Here is a 16,125-nt window from a genome sequence, read left to right on the forward strand (position 1 = left end):
TCGCGGCCAGAGGATTCCTGGAATGAGGGACCCTCCCACCTAGAGTGATCCACAGCTCAAACGCTCGGGAGCACTGACTGGAAAATTAAAGTTTATTTCATCATCATCCCTTCGTACACCTTTAGTTCATTGGACTGATCAGGCCTCGCACCATTCTGCTTCCGCTAGTCGCACCAGCCATCCCGACCTTTCCCGATGTCTGGTCTGCTCGCTTTCATTGCGCCAGCAGGTCGGTCCGTTACGCTACGAAGACAACAACGAGACTTCTTAACAAGCTTGACACTAGCACATAGAAAGGTCGAAGACATTCGCTGGCATTGTCAAAGACGCTAGTGACAACACGGTGGGAATGTGGAAGAGACGATGCCTAGCTACGTCTGTGTGCACTTGCGAGCGATGATACCCAGCAAGAGCGCTGTTTCTGCTGCTGTTTTATTTATGCTATTGTATGCTGTCTATACATTGTTGCTTTCAGTTTGCATTGTGTTTCTTGTATTACGCTGCTTGTATATTCGCTCTTAGTGTTGTGAATTATCCCACCCTGTAACAGCCCGAAAGGCCTCACAGTATTGAAAATAATAAAGAGGTGGTAAACATTGAACTAGAGATGGCAAACATTCAACTATCACCACTGTCAACAAATGCAGTAACTTTCAGCAGAGCCTTAATTCGGGTAAAAATAAAACGCAATTTGCGCACCGCCACTCTCCTATAGTCCAATTTGACATCCGCATGTTACTCCTGCCGTCCATTGCAGGAATCCCAAAGTGCTTTGTGAGTAGTTTATAAAGAAATAACATGGCATTGCCACAAGTGGATTCGAATATGGTCACACAGAGTGGCTGTAGGGGGTTACAACTCTCATCCGAAAATACTGCGCCTGGAGAGAGTGGTCACGCCTAATAGCATCATGATTCGCTGATGCGACGCTCTGCAGCTTGCCTACAAATGAATATCTAGGGGAAAGAAGCGATATTAAGCCAGCAGTAAAGTGCAAAAAGGCAGGATAGGAAGGAGGAGGAATAAATTGCCGTGTCGTTTCATTTCACTACCCGGAGTGTCACCTCTACAATGATTGAAGTTCTCTTTTTCTCGACCAGATATTGCTGCGGAGGTATATGCGAATGTGTACTACAACCGATACCTACCGATGCTAGAACAGAAAAGAATATATCACCTTGACAGCTCTGAGTGGGCGACGCCACGCTCTGCAACTGATCTATAAACCGGCAAAGAGGCTAGAAACTTTAACGAAGCCAGCGGTAAGAAGCGTAAGAGAGGGTAGGACAGAGAATGAAGAAGCCGTGTCTCTCCACTAATGCACCAGTGGGGGAGCAGCACCTCTGCGAACGAAGATGACTAAAACGCAAATTGAATATAGCTTTCCTCTCGAAATCAGATGTCTCGTGCGCATCCCTGAATGTTTACTCTAACCGATACCAGCCGAACAAATGGCTTGTGACTTATGCCAAATGCAACTCTGTGGCATATTTACCCTACACAAAGTAGAATGAGACGCTCCAGTGGAGCAATTTTTTGCCAGTGTGCCTGTGTACTGCTGAGCGCGAGGTCAGGCGTTCGATCGCGATGGCCGCATTTTGATGGGGTGAAATTAAAATCCATTCGTGCACTTTGATTTAGGCGCACGTTAAAGAGCTCCAGGTGGTCAAAGTTAATTCGGAGTCCCTCACTACGGCGTGCCTTAAATTGAGACCGTGATTTGGCACGTAAACCCGAGAATTTAACTAACTTAATTAGTGCGCACAATATGGCGCCAGCTATTGCACCACTGCTTGGTATTAAGGAAGAAAACTGCAATTTGCATTTTTTTATTATCGCTGCGCGCCGTATTTCTTTTTCGCGCCATCAATAAGGAAATACTTTGACACGGATATCTCCACTTGAATATCCTCCTCCATCCCCCTACACTCTTAATGGAGGTTGGGGAGGGTGGAGGTGTATGCGACCGACAAACATGCAAGTCTGTGGGTACCAAAACGTAACTGCCGAGGAAATATCTGCTCATGGCCGTAGTATACCTTGTCCCTGAGCATCCCGTTCTTGCCGAGAAGCTTCCTGAAGACCTTGGATCCTACTTGCGGGTCGAGCGCGCTGAGCGGGTCGTCGAGGACGTAGATGCTGCACTGGTGGTAGGCAGCCCGGGCCAGAGACACGCGCTGCTTTCTGACCGCCGCTAAGGTTGTAGCCCTGGGAACATGAAACGGGCAACCGTTATTACATTGGCGGCAATCTTGGGTAATTTTATGAGTGAGCAGCCACGCTTATAAAAAAAATGTCGCAGTTTCACCCGAAAGGTGAAGCATCGATTGGGATAGCAAATTAGTCCACAGCTGTACAAACTTAGGATAGTAGGTTTATCGGCCTTACAAACTTGTAAACATTCGCTTACTAAATAAATTAACCAGCATGATGTAACGCGTGGCACAGGTAAACATGAACACATCTCGCTCGATGACCGCGGAATCTCGCTGGCAAAACGCTGGAGTGAGGAATCGCGGCAGCAGCAGCGAGCGAATTGACCTTCGTGCCGTCGCTTGCTTCAACGCGAACTAAACGTCGAAAGCACAGCGCATACGAAGTTACCGGCACTTGCTGCACTTTTTCCATGTCGCAGATCGCTTTCAAAAACGGCGCCCGCGCGGCCGCCGCCGCAGTAAAACCCCCTCCCCCCACTCTCTCCCTCCCCCCTCCATCGTGCCTCGGGAGCGATGGAAGAAGCGCGCTTGAGCCCCGCTTTCTACCTTGCGCGCGCCAGATTGAGCCGCATTCGTCGTCTGACCCTCGCAAGTTTTCACTCGTACATACAGCGTACGGCACGCGCGACAACGTTATCATGTTTGGACTTTATACAGAACCTCACAGGGACGTCTACCACCACGACCACGGCAGAAATGCGCCTGGAGTGCCCATATAATTGCTATCGCAATAAAATAAACGACCACTCGTCTAAGTATAAGCTCTAAGAGAAATGAACGCGCTGTTGACGTCTGTCGCGCCGTCGTGGCTCTCTTGTCCAGATTAAAACGAAACAGACGAGGGTAGGAATATTTATGCATCATGTGGCGCAAGGTGCGAAGTGCATGCCGTGTATTTCCTCTTTTCGTTCTTTTAGTTCAAACAAGCTTCAAAGGAAGCCGCGTGGAGCTTATGGTGACATTCGACCTGCTCAGTTGAATTATCAAGAAATGAGGACTGCTTGCATGATAGACACAACGCATAGGTGGATAATTCAATAATTATTGGATTACTTTTTATTTAATCACCCGAGGATGCATGGTTAAATTGCGAAATTGACACGGAGCACTACTCAGTGAGGTCGTGTCTGCATTTCGGAAATTCTAAGCCTAACAACAGTTCCGTGATATCAGTCCATAAAGTCTGCTTCAGAATGAATTGGCGTTGAAGTTTAGTGATAACAGATAGCGCTAGCGTGTCCGGTATGTCGGTAAACGCAAGCGGACTAGGTGTTTCACCGGATGAGCGGAGGCGCAAACGTGAACCTGGTGTCGCAGAGCTTAACCGCACAAATACGGCGCTAATAGTTCAGTAACCAAGGGCGCTATAACGTAAAATGATTCCAAACTGTTTCGATTCCAATTTCTGCAATCAGCCTCCACGATTGGTCAAAACATTTTCGGGCCACTCCCAACTTCGCCTGTCTGTCACGCGACGTCATGAAAACCGCGACAGCTCCCCATCTGGTATAACGTATACACACTGATTATGCATGATTAAACCGCACAAAAGAAAAATAATCATTCTTCATTCGACGCCTTTTCACCATTAGCCTCTGCTATTGGTCGAATGTTTGCTGGCTACGCCCACTTCGCCTGTCTGTCACGCGGCCTCACAAAACCGCGAAAACTCACCACATCTAAGTGACGTGTACGCGATAAAATGCATTAATATGCCGAACAAAACTGAAAATTTTTCTGAATAGCCACAGACTGCCCCGTTCCGAAAGGAATGGGGCAGTCTGTGGCTTCATCAAGACGGCACGATGGCTGCCCGCCAATCGCTCAGGCCTTCGCTACTCGCAGCTGCCGGTGAGCATGTATTTATTTGCGCATGATAAACCTTGTTGCGGAGGAGTAAAACGTTATCGAGCCCTTTCAGCATGCATACGACATCGCTCTGTCAACTCTTCCTTGTTGAGGATCCGTATTAGCGGCATTCTTATCCTTCCATTGCACGCCGCCGCGATTTTCGACCAGTCACCGCAAGCTAGTAAGGCGAAGCGGACCAATCGGAGAAGCCGGCACCAGCCTCTTCATGCGGTTATCTATGTTCGCTGTGCTGGCTCGGCCCCATCGAAACCCTCTCTACTAGTGCGTGCTCCTCGCCTCGTGTCAGCCAATTAGATAAGAAAAACCGCTGAGTGTAGACAATGTTATTGGTTTTGAAGGCGAACAAAGGTGACCTCCTATAAACGAGGAGAGTGTTTGATTGGGTTGTTGAGACAACGTTGCGGGTCACCGCCCGATGCTTGCGTCGGTGGTTACGTAAATTTGACGTCAGGAGTTTGGAATCAAAGCAGTTTGGGATCATTTTACCTTATAGCGCCCCAAGTGTATTTTACTTCTCTGCTGGTTTAAATTTTCGGCAGCAACGTGATTACACCACTGCCCGAAATTTGCACAAGCAGCGACGTAGAATACACTTGGTTACTTCAATATCAGTTATGTTTGTCTGGTTATGCTCTGCGACACCAGGTGACTGGGCACCGTGCAGGCCCTCCATGTTTGCTCCTCCGCTCATCAGAAAAAACGCCCAGCCCGCTTGCGTTTATTGGAACAATGGACAAACTAAATCTCTGTAATGGCGGTCAGCGTACTACGCATTACAAGGGACAAAATAGAAACCGAGAATGCAACGAGGACACAGTGCAGTGTTCCAATTAAATTTTATTCGACAACCGTAGAGAGGACGCCGCTAGGGGGCCGGAGGAGCGGACGCTCTTCGCATGGGCTCCGCCAACTTTCAATGATTGGGGCGGAAATACGCACTTTTGGACAGCGATATTATCACCAACGATTCGGGAAGGTCAACGAACCTCAGCGACACCAACAGTTCATTCAGGTGAGCCAATGTTTGGCCACTACAGCGACTTTTTGTTGGTGCCACGTCGACGGCAGTGCTAACCCTAAGGCACGACTAGGCCGCCGTTACTCCCGCCGCAACTGCGGCCGGAGGTTAAGCGTAACGCGGGGAGTGCAGGCCCCCTGACTCGCCTCGCAGCTTTACGCAATGGACGACGAAGACGAACAAGTTGAGGGAGAAAAAATCTCTTCAAAGGAAATTCAAGACGAACAATTGTGGAAAACGATCCATGCGCGTAAGAAGAAGAATCGGGAGCCCGATGAGGACATTAACCCAGACAGGCAAGTGGACGCCAAGTCAGCAGACGAGGTGGCGTATCAACGAAGAGCATTGAGGAACATCAAAAGGATGAACACGACACCCAAGAAGCCGCACTTGCCGAAAGAAGACATCAAGAACATTATCCGACCCAGGGACGACTTTAACACAGCATGATACAGCGTTGCCCAGATTGGCGACTGCATACTGAGAGCAACAGGGCTGCAACCCGAAGAAGTGGTCAAGGACTCCATTCGCATCAACGAGAGGCTGAACATCATCGTAGTGAGCGCGCCCACCCTCGAAAGTGCCGAGAAATACAGTGCCCTTAAGGAGCTCCGCATCGGAGACAAAACATACGAAGTCACCGCGTACATGACGGCGCCAGAAGATACATCCAAGGGAATAATCCGAGGGATACCGGACTACGATACTCCCGAAGACATAGAGAGAAGCTTAGTGAACGAGAGGAACCCCGGCATATTACACGCCAAGAGAATGGGTCGCACTAACCTCGCGATCATTGTGTTCCGGGGGACGTACGTGCCGCATTACGTCTACTACAGGAGTTATGAGTACCAATGCGTACTGTACAAGAAGCAATACGAAACATGTTACGCATGCTGAAGACTAGGACACAGAGCGGACGTGTGCCCACAGCCGCAAGTAAGGAGGTGCCGCGGATGTGGCAGCGCTGAGCCTACCGACGACCCAAGTGTCTCCTCTGCGGCAGGGACCATCCGACTGGCGAGAGGAAATGCAAGGTCAGGTTCAAGACCCCGTACTTGGTCAAGAAACGCCAATGGGAGAGAAAGCTTCAAGACGAAGAAACCTTGAGAGAACGACAACGCTCGGAAAACGCAAATCGCGACGCCGACGGCGCCGGTATCAAGAAAGACGACTTCCCAGCGTTGGACGACGGACGCCAGCATCGGTCTCGCTCGCGTTCCCGCTCCGGCGCCCACTCTCGGTCGAGAAGCCGCGAGCAATGTGACGGATCCAAGCCAAGGGCCAGTACCGAACCCAGAACCCGGCGCAGGTCAGCCTCCCGGCCTGGAAACAGACCACTGAAAACGAAAGAAGCAAAGCAGAGAGCGGACACCCCAGACCGTTACAGGTGAGCTGGGCAGACGCCGTCTCCGGCGGGCGCTCGAGGATCGAGGCTGCTCCCCCCAACGCGACTACCGAGGCCAACAAGGAGTTAGCGCAGATTAAGCAAATGCTTCTGCAGATTTCTAAGGACAACGCTAAATTGAGGGAGGACATTAACGTACGCAAGGAAGAAAACGCTAGACTGAGAAATGGAGTCAAAGACAGCAAAGAAGTAGCACAGATCGCCAAAGATACGGAGGAAATATTCGAGGGTGAGGACGAAGTGCCCGTACCCAAAAACGAAGGGCTATAGAAGTAGATTCAGACTGCAGTGAAAGGATAACATCCTTGACTGTCCTGGTTACAGGACAGTCAAGAGGCGGGAGAGTAAGACCAAAAGACTGCAGGAAGAGTTAGAACTTAGAATGGAGGAAGATAAACAAGGACATGAAAAGAAAATGGACGATATGATCGGTCAGATCACTAAATTAATGCAACAGCAATTCGCCACGATTCAGCAGCAGATACAGGAGCAGTTAGACTCCATGCAAGCGCGCGTGGGAGAGCTAGAAGCGAAATTATCGGTGGCAGTCAGTCTACCTATGAGAGCCTCGCAAGCAAGCAGTTGCGGCCCCATTAAAACGGCTGGCAAACCGTACAGTCGGCCTGCGGTAACAGAGACGAGCGAGATCGCCGGAAAACTTTAACACCATGGATAAACACAACAGATACACGATCTGGCAGTCGAATTGCAGGGGTTACGCCAAGAAAAGATGTCATTTACAGCAATACCTGATTAACAAAGAAAATCCAGACATCATAATATTACAAGAAACTAACGGGAAGGGAAAATTATCGGGCTACAAGTCCTACAGTGGCGCCGCGGGGGAGAAATCGGCCGTTACAACGCTGGTCAGACGAAATCTCACGGCCGTCCAACATGACACAGACATTAAGGGAATTGAACACACTTTAATAGAATAATACCGACTCGGAAAGTACCTAGCAGCCTTTTCGTTCTCAACGTCTACAGCAGTCCGCGATGCAAACACAGTTTCCGCACGCTCATTCGGAAAACAATCGCTATCGCGAGCAGGCAGGCGGTACTGATTGCTGGTGACTTCAACGCTCAACACACCGCGTGGGGTTACAAATTCGAAAACGTCAAGGGTAGGAACCTGTGGCTCGACGCACAGCAAGAGGGGCTCACCGTCGTTACGAATCCCTCCTTGCCAACGCGCAGAGGTAACAGCGTTAGCGTAGACACCACACCGGACCTAACTTTTACGAAAAACATTGGCGATTCGCAGTGGACTAACAGTCAACAGGACCTCGGTAGTGATCACTTTATATTAGAGATTAGAGTCACGGCGGGACCGCGCAAGATCAGAGGTAAACAGCTCAAATTCGTCGAGTGGGACAAATTCAGAAACATTAGGCAGACGGAAGATTCGCAGGAAGCAATTCAGGACATCGGGGATTGGACCGACGCGGTGAAGCGGGACATTACCGTGGCGACACGAACGGTCCCACCAGAGGCGCAACTCGAACTCATAGACAGCAGACTTTTACACATGTGGGAGGCCAAACAATGTTTGCAGGAAAGATGGAAAAGGCAATGACACAACAGATTACTTAGGAAAAAGATAGCGAAACTAAACAGGGACATTGAGAGTCACACACAGCAGCTGTGCAAGCAACAGTGGGAAAACACCTGCAGTAACATGGAGAATCAGCTAGGGCTCGCGAAGACGTGGAACTTGCTACATGCTTGACCCAGAAGAGACGAAAACCGCGTATAGACCGAACATCAACAGAATCAATGCGTATGAAGGCTCCGAACAGGAGATATTACGGGAGATCAGGGAACGGTACATTAGTTCGGTCGCACCGGTAACGCATCCAGAATACGAAGGCGCAATCAATGAAGAGCTAGACAGACCGATCGGTGAGTCCGAGATCAGGGCAGTGTTACATAAGCTCAACACTAAATCGGAGCCCGGGCCCGACGGAATCACAAACAAAACGCTCAGGAATTTAGACACAAATCCATAAAGAAACTGACAGAATACGTCAATGCGTGCTGGGAAACCGGACGCGTACCGCAGCAATGGAAGACAGCGCACGTCGTGCTGATACCGAAGCCGGGAAAGCGACTGCAGCTAGAGAACCTCAGACCGATCTCCTTGACTTCGTGCGTGGGGAAGGTAATGGAGCACGCGGTCCTCACAAGGCTGACCAACTACCTCGAGGACCGCGACCTGCTCCCCCACACTATGTTGGGGTTCAGGAGAAACCTCTCTACGCAGGACGCGATGCTACAAATCAAACACCAGGTCATAAACAGCCCGACCAGGTCCACTAAGGCCATACTCGGCCTGGACCTGAAGAAGGCCTTTGACAACGTAACGCGCGCAACCGTACTGGCCAAACTGCAGGAACTCGGCCTTGGCGAACGAACGTACAATTACGTTCGAGACTTTCTGACGAATAGAAAGGCCAAGCTTACTCTCGGGGAGCTTACTACCGAACAAATAGAGCTGGGTAGCGCCGGCACCCCGCAGGGATCGGTGATATCGCCCATGCTTTTCAACCTAGCTCTCGTGGGGTTGCCGCCCAAGCTAAACGAAATCGAAGGGCTCAATCACACCCTCTACGCCGACGACATTACGTTGTGGGTTACCGAGGGGTGCGACGGCCAGCTAGAACACACGTTGCAACGTGCTATCGAGACGGTCGAACAATACTTGAAGAACACGGACTGACCTGCTCCGCAGAAAAGTCTGAACTGTTAGTTTACATACCTACGCGAAGAGGCCGCAAGCCGAACGGTGAGACGAACGACGAGGATCCCGGTAGGGACATACGACTAACGACGTCCGACGGGCGCCCCGTACCCAGGGTAGATAGCATGCGGGTTCTGGGCCTACACATCGCGGCCAACGGACATAATGGCGAGACCATCAGGAGACGAAGGCGCGGTTGCACAGACCTTCAGGTTACTCAGACGCATATCCAACAGACACAGCGGGATGAAAGAAGATAGCATGATCAGACTATTCAGGTCTTCGTAATTAGCCGAATAACGTACTGGCACCATACCTCAATTGGCACGTTTCGGAGAAGACAAAGATGGAATGCTTAATCAGAAAGGCTTACAAACAGGTAATAGGGCTACCGATCAACACAAGCACGAACAGGTTACTGGATCTAGGTCTACATAATACGCTGGGGGAATTGATAGAGGCACAGAACATAGCGCAATACGAACGTCTTTCCAAGAGCAGGACGGGCAGATAAATATTAAAAAAGTTAGGCATCGGGTATCACAATCAACACGGCATCAAAGTCGACGTACCCAGCCTCAGGGACAAGTTGGTCGTCCCTCCGCTACCAAAGAACATGCACTCGGAATACCACAGGTGTAGAAGAGAAAAGAGAGCGCAGGACGTACAGAGGAAGTACGGCAAATGCGAAGACGCGGTGTTCGTGGACGCGGCCAGGTACGCGCGCAGGCGCGCCTTCACGGCCGCGGTGGTAGATCACGAGAACACTTGCAAAGCTAGTGTCACGGTACGCACGGTGCACGCGGAAACAGCGGAGGAGGTAGCCATCGCGCTAGCGGTGGCACCACCGAGGCCGAAGTGATCATCAGCGACTCCCAGACGGCAATTCGCAACTACACCAACGGCCGCATCTCCCCGAGGCGTTACGAATACTACTCGCGGGCAAAACCGGGAATAAGAAGTTTACATCGTATGGTAGAACGCCCGCCTCGGCTGCGGGAGGCTGTGGGTTCGATTCTCACCGCCGCCGGGCACCCACTGGTTCAAAAGGGTACAAGCGTACCCCGGCCTGGCGTTCGGCTACCTTCAGGGGTGATACGCTTGGGAAAGGAGCCTGCGCCCTGAATTCCCGTCGAAACCAACGTGAGCATGGAAATCAAGTGGTGTCTGGGCCGCTCCCATGGCGGTCATTTCCCATGTGGCGCCCCAAGCACCTATTGAGGTGGGGGCGCCTTCGGGTTGAGGTCAAACACCCCTTTCCAAGCGTTCAGGTCCCATAATGGCCGAGCACCAGGCCGGGAGCGCGCTTGTACCTATTTTACCGGTAGGTACCCGGCGGCAGCACTTGCCTCCCACAGCCGCGGCGGATGCTCGTATACAAGGCCGTCTGTGGTTGGACAAGAGGCGCCCAGAGACAACAGCTGAAATCTCTATTGGGCCCTCTTTCGAGATGTGGACCCCCACGACAGCCGAGCACCAGGCCAGGGGACATCTCTACCCATGAGAAAAACCGGTGGGTTCCCGGCGGCACCGGGATTTGAACTCGGTACCTCCCGCATACGAGGCGGATGCTCTACCGCTAGGCCATCGCTGCGGTAGAGCATCCGCCTCGTATGCTCTACCGCCCACACCACATCAATCGCCGGCAACGAGGCGGCGCACGGGCTGCTCGAGGGCTTACGGACCGAGCCGCCAACCACACTACCGCCGCCTCGGCCACGACGTCTGGTGAGGGGTGGGAGTGGGAGGATCGCCTGACGAGTTTTAGAGATATAACGCAACACTACAGAATGGCGAGGTGCAAATTTCCGCCACCACACCAGAAACTGAACAAGAGACAGGCGGTGGCGACAGCTGTAGACAAGAACGTTTGTAAACCCGGTGATCTTGAATCTCTGTTATCCAGAGCTTTATTCGTCCAACCAATGCAAGTTTTGTGAGGCCAGGGCAACCCTGGAACACATGTTATTGGAGTGCAAACGAGGGGGGGTTCCAGACGGGGACGCAGCCTCGAGCCGAACGCGCTGCGAGACTACGCTGCTCAGCTCCGCCCTCGAAGACCAACTCTGGGCCGTCCAGCGGGCCGAGGAAGCCGTCAGAGCTCAAGGGCTCCTGGCCGACACCTAGGCAGGGGTATTCGCCCAAATCCCCGAATAACTCGCCGGATTATAAATAAAGTTATGATTCATTCATTTTTCATTTTCGACAACCGTAGCTTCTACATAGTGAAAAAAAAAGAAATGAAAAAAAGAAGGAAAAGCGACAAAATCGTTATTCCTTTTTTTTTTATCCGAGAACAGCAGCCACATAACTCTAACCACTAGGCCACGGTCGCACGCTTTCTCCTCTCGTGCCAAGCCGATTAGCCCTTGGAGACATTTGGCGCGTGAGTTCCTTGCCAGTTTTCGTCTTCTTTCCTCGCGTCACACCGCGCTTTGAACCCTTTGTTAGATTGCTGTTGTGGATCCTAGTTTCAGGAGTCGCGAGGGAGGTAGTGGCTGAATACTGCACCAGGGAGCCAATTCCTGTTCTGGTGAGGGAGTAACTTTGTTGAAGCTTGCATTGCTGAAGCTTGTTGATTACATTCTACCGGTGCTAACATAGTGGCAGAAACTTGGAGGTTAACAAAGAAGCTCGAGAACAAGTTAAGGACCGCACAAAGAGCGATATAACGAAAAATGTTACCCTAACGTGGATAGTCGAAACGGGGATAGCCGATATTCTAGTTGACTTTAGAGGAAGAAATGGAGTGGGCAGGCCATGTAATGCGTAGGAGAGATAGCCGGTGTACCATTAGAGTTACAGAATGGGTGCCAAGAAAAGGGAAGCGCAGTCGAGGACGGCAGAAAACTAGGTGGGGTGATGAAGTTAGGGAATTTGCAGGTGGAACTTGGAATCAGCTAGCGCAAAACAGGGGTAATTGGAGATCGCCTTCGTCCTACAGTGAGCATAAATATAGGCTGATGATGATGGACCCTAGGGCGCAGAAACGAAGGGTTTTAAGTTACTAACCTGCACCTGTAAGCTGCGCAATCTTGCCTGCTGCGTATGTAACTTGCATAACGAGAAATGGTCGCTGTAGCGTGAAAAAAAAAACAACACGGTGCAGTGTCCGCGTTGACGGGTGTGTCACCGAAACAGCAGGAAACCCCTGCCAGAAAGGTCGCAGTAGAGCGTTACTGCTCTGAACACAATGTACTGGCTTTTGTTTTGTCGATATATGATTTCTCCCATTCGCTTGCGCATATCCTGAACATTCTTCGCGGACCTACAACCACCTACAATGTCTTGCCGAGGTCTCCAATCTTGATGAAGCAACCGCTCCTCTTGCAGAACTGCTTTTCGTCCGTACAGGACGTCGAACGGTGACTGTCCGGCAGTATCCTGGTATCACGTATAGATAGCGGAGACAAACTCTGTAAGGTACGTTTCCCACTCGGTGTGATCACTGCCCACAGAACAGGCCAGTATGTCTGTTAAGGTTCGGTGGTTGGTTCGTTCGATTATGACATTTGTTTGTGGATTGCAAAGAGATTTGGGACCATGTTTTAAGTCATGATCTTGAAGCGGGCATGTGGAGGCCGGCGTCGTGAAACGCATGCCGCAATCCATGAACACCTAGCGAGGCGTCCCATGTCTCAAGATAATGTTTTTTCAAGGTGACCAGATGCGATGCGGAGATATCCTTGTCAGCCTTTGCTTTCACCCATTTGGTTAGATGATTGATGACGACAACCACGTATCGATTCCTACTCGGTGTTCTTAGAAATGGGCCAAGGTGATCCAAGCTCACGGCTTTCACCGGAGCTTCGGGTGGAAGAATAGGCTGGAGAGGAGGCTTTGGCGGGTGAGGCACACGCTTTCATTTCAGTGACGTGGTGCAAGGTTCAACGTAGCTCCCGATTGTCTTTGCTGTGTGAGGCGACTAGAATCTTTCAAAAACCTTCCTAAGCGTCTCGCGTACGCCGAGATGACCGGGAGAAGGAAGATCGTACGTTCGCTCGCCGCAGTTGGTGTTGGCGAGCCCTTCTAGGATTCCTTGGTGGCTGACGTTGTCGAAAGCTCCTTTGATGTCGATTGCTAGGAGGGCATGTTCGCCGTTGCGGGGAACGTTGCTGAGGACTTCTTCCTTGATTTGAAGTAAAACGTCTTGTGTGGACAAGCCTGCGCGGAAACCAAACATGGTGTCTGGCAAGTGCTTGTTGTCTTCTAAGCGTCTCTGTAGTCTCTTGTGTATGATTTTTCGTACACCTTGCCGAGGCAGGATGTGAGCAAGATGGGTCTGAGATTTTCAATTGCCAATTTCTTCTCCGGTTTGGGGATCATGATTATGCGTGCGTGTTTCCACATCGCCGGCACCGTACCTTGTTCCCTGTGTTGGTTGAAAAAGGCCGTGAGCGCGGAGATGGCCTTGTAGCTAAGGTTTCTGATCATGGTGTTCGTGATATGGTCCGTGCCCGCCGCTGTGTATGGGTGGTGGCTGCGATGGCCGCTTCACCTCGTTTTCTGTGATAGGTTAGTCCAAAAGTGGGTGGGTTGTCCCATGTATGGAGTTGTACATGGTTGCGTGGGAGCTGGATCTCCATAGCACTTGTTCTTGATGGCGTCGATGAGGTCTTGTTGGCTGCCTGGGTAGGTGTGTGGTAACCGCTCCAGGGCCTTGTGCCCCTCTCCTTTGGTTTTGGTGGGGTCCAGGATGGCTTTGAGTATGTGCCACGTCTTGGCTGACATCGCGTCTTATCATGTTGCCCACTTGAGGTGCAATTTCATGGCGTTCCGCAAAGGACGAGCGTTGTGGCTGCTGGTGGATACGTAGATGGCCCCTGGCGTCTATTCTGTGGCAGACAACATCTGTACATCGAAGTTCTGTAGGATCAAGTTATACAGCTACGGTATTTCATCAAGAACTTTTGAGGGCAGCGACCTGAGGTGAAGTAAAGTTAGGGTCGAATTTGAAACGTTGGTAGGCTGTCAGATGCTATGTTGCATCGCAGTGCAACGTAGCCACTGGCAAGCTTGCTTCGCAGGCAACCGGCTCGCTGGGGTGAGCGTTTCACCAGTTCGCAGCACGACGGACTTAACAACCAGGTTCAGTGCCAAAACTTTCGCGACACATACTGTGCACCGCTCATTTCTTTCCAGGAGACGACTCCAAATGTACGAGAACTGCCAGGTCGCCCGACCGCATTCCATCATGGGTAAAAATAAGAAACCAAAACTGCCGCATCCCTGGTACACGAAGGTTGGCAGCGACAGTTAGTGGGCGTGTCTCAACATACTCTTTATAATGGAAGGAGCCGTCACGATGACGCGACGCCATACATGACATACCTCCAGAGAATTTTGCCTGGATGGTATGAATGGCGTGGCAGAAGTGGTCATAGGCGCAGGCTCTTACGGTTGCAATAATTTGTTCGTCCAAGGACATTAAAGTGAGAGAAGCAAGCAAGGCAGAGGGCCGGTGACAAGGAGTGTTCTTGAATAGACAAACTACCTACAGTTGGCTGTTCAGTGCCGACACATTTTGTTTCCTTCAACGGGATACAGGAATGGCAAGCGATTACATGTTGCTGACTGCCGAGGAAAAGAGATGTGCAGTTACACACCAGTCGCAGCCCAAATTATTGGCCGGCGTGAATTCCAAACAATGACAAATGGCACAATCTCGGACAAGTCAACAGCGTATACGGAGTGGGAAATGTGACCTTCATGGACCCGTTGACTGGTGCCAAGAGGTGGGCGCATCCCACATCTCGTCCTTCAGGTCGGAAATTGAAGAAAGTTTGCGTCGGTTAGGCTAACCGTGGCGCTTGGATCAGCAATGGCCTCCACGGGGTCATTGAGCCCGTATATGATGAATTTAACTCAAGGGCAGTAGCTGCCCAAGAAACCCGCTGAGGTGATGGGGAGGGCAAAATGAATGTAGAAAGTGTCGTAGGCGCCGCTTCTTTCCACAAATAGCAAAGAAAGGTGGCGCAACACTCCATGGCACAGTCCGCAGGACCTTTGCACAAGGTGCCTGAGTGTCGAGTGACTGCTGTTGAAATGCCACTGGGAGGAAGTTGAGGCGACGACGAAGCAGCACGAGTTCCGAGCGTCTTTAAAGTCGCGGCTTCCACTTCTCCATTTAAGGCTCAAGTAAGTTCAGCAGAAAGGCTCTTCGGATGATTCAGGCGCACGTGTCTTTGAGCCTCCGGGTTTTCAATAGCATCAGCAAAACAGACGATGTGACAGCTTCTATGGCTTCCTTGGCACAAACAGAATGCGCTTTCTGCACAGTTCGGTAGACGTCATAAGCCAGGTCTTGGAGAGATTGTTGTCCTTGCTGACGGGATGTATGCGGCGCGTGGTAGACAGGTTGCAAATGCTCATCGCCGAAACGGATGGCGAGTGCAGTAAACGACTGGTTGACGGAGGACCATGTTTCAGGGCGAAAACACTGGAGGCATTCATATGCCTTGTCATGCAGGCTAGCCACCAGCACATGTGCCGAGAAGATCGAGTTCCATACGTTCAAAGGAACAGTAACCCTGAATTGAACCAAGAAGGTTCCAAAATGTGTAGAAGACCGGTGGCGGATACCGAGAGACTGGCATCCTGACTGGTTCATCCTTTTCTCATGACGGTCGCCGTTAGCGCAGAAGAATTCTTCATAACGCCATTCGCACCAGCGTGGGAACGTGAAAAAGCGAGCTCTCACCGCTTCGACCAAATGAAGGGTAACGCAAACAGTCGCGGTCCAACATCCGGTTTTATTCCTCTATTGATGTTGTTTCCTATAGAGCATGTGATTCCCACCCATTCGGGGACATTGGTCAAGAAATGGGGTTTTATTTCATTTTATAATGAATAATGAAATTTCAGAATT

This window comes from Dermacentor silvarum, unplaced genomic scaffold (assembly GCF_013339745.2).
Source record: "Dermacentor silvarum isolate Dsil-2018 unplaced genomic scaffold, BIME_Dsil_1.4 Seq315, whole genome shotgun sequence".
NCBI classification, from domain to species: domain Eukaryota; kingdom Metazoa; phylum Arthropoda; class Arachnida; order Ixodida; family Ixodidae; genus Dermacentor; species Dermacentor silvarum.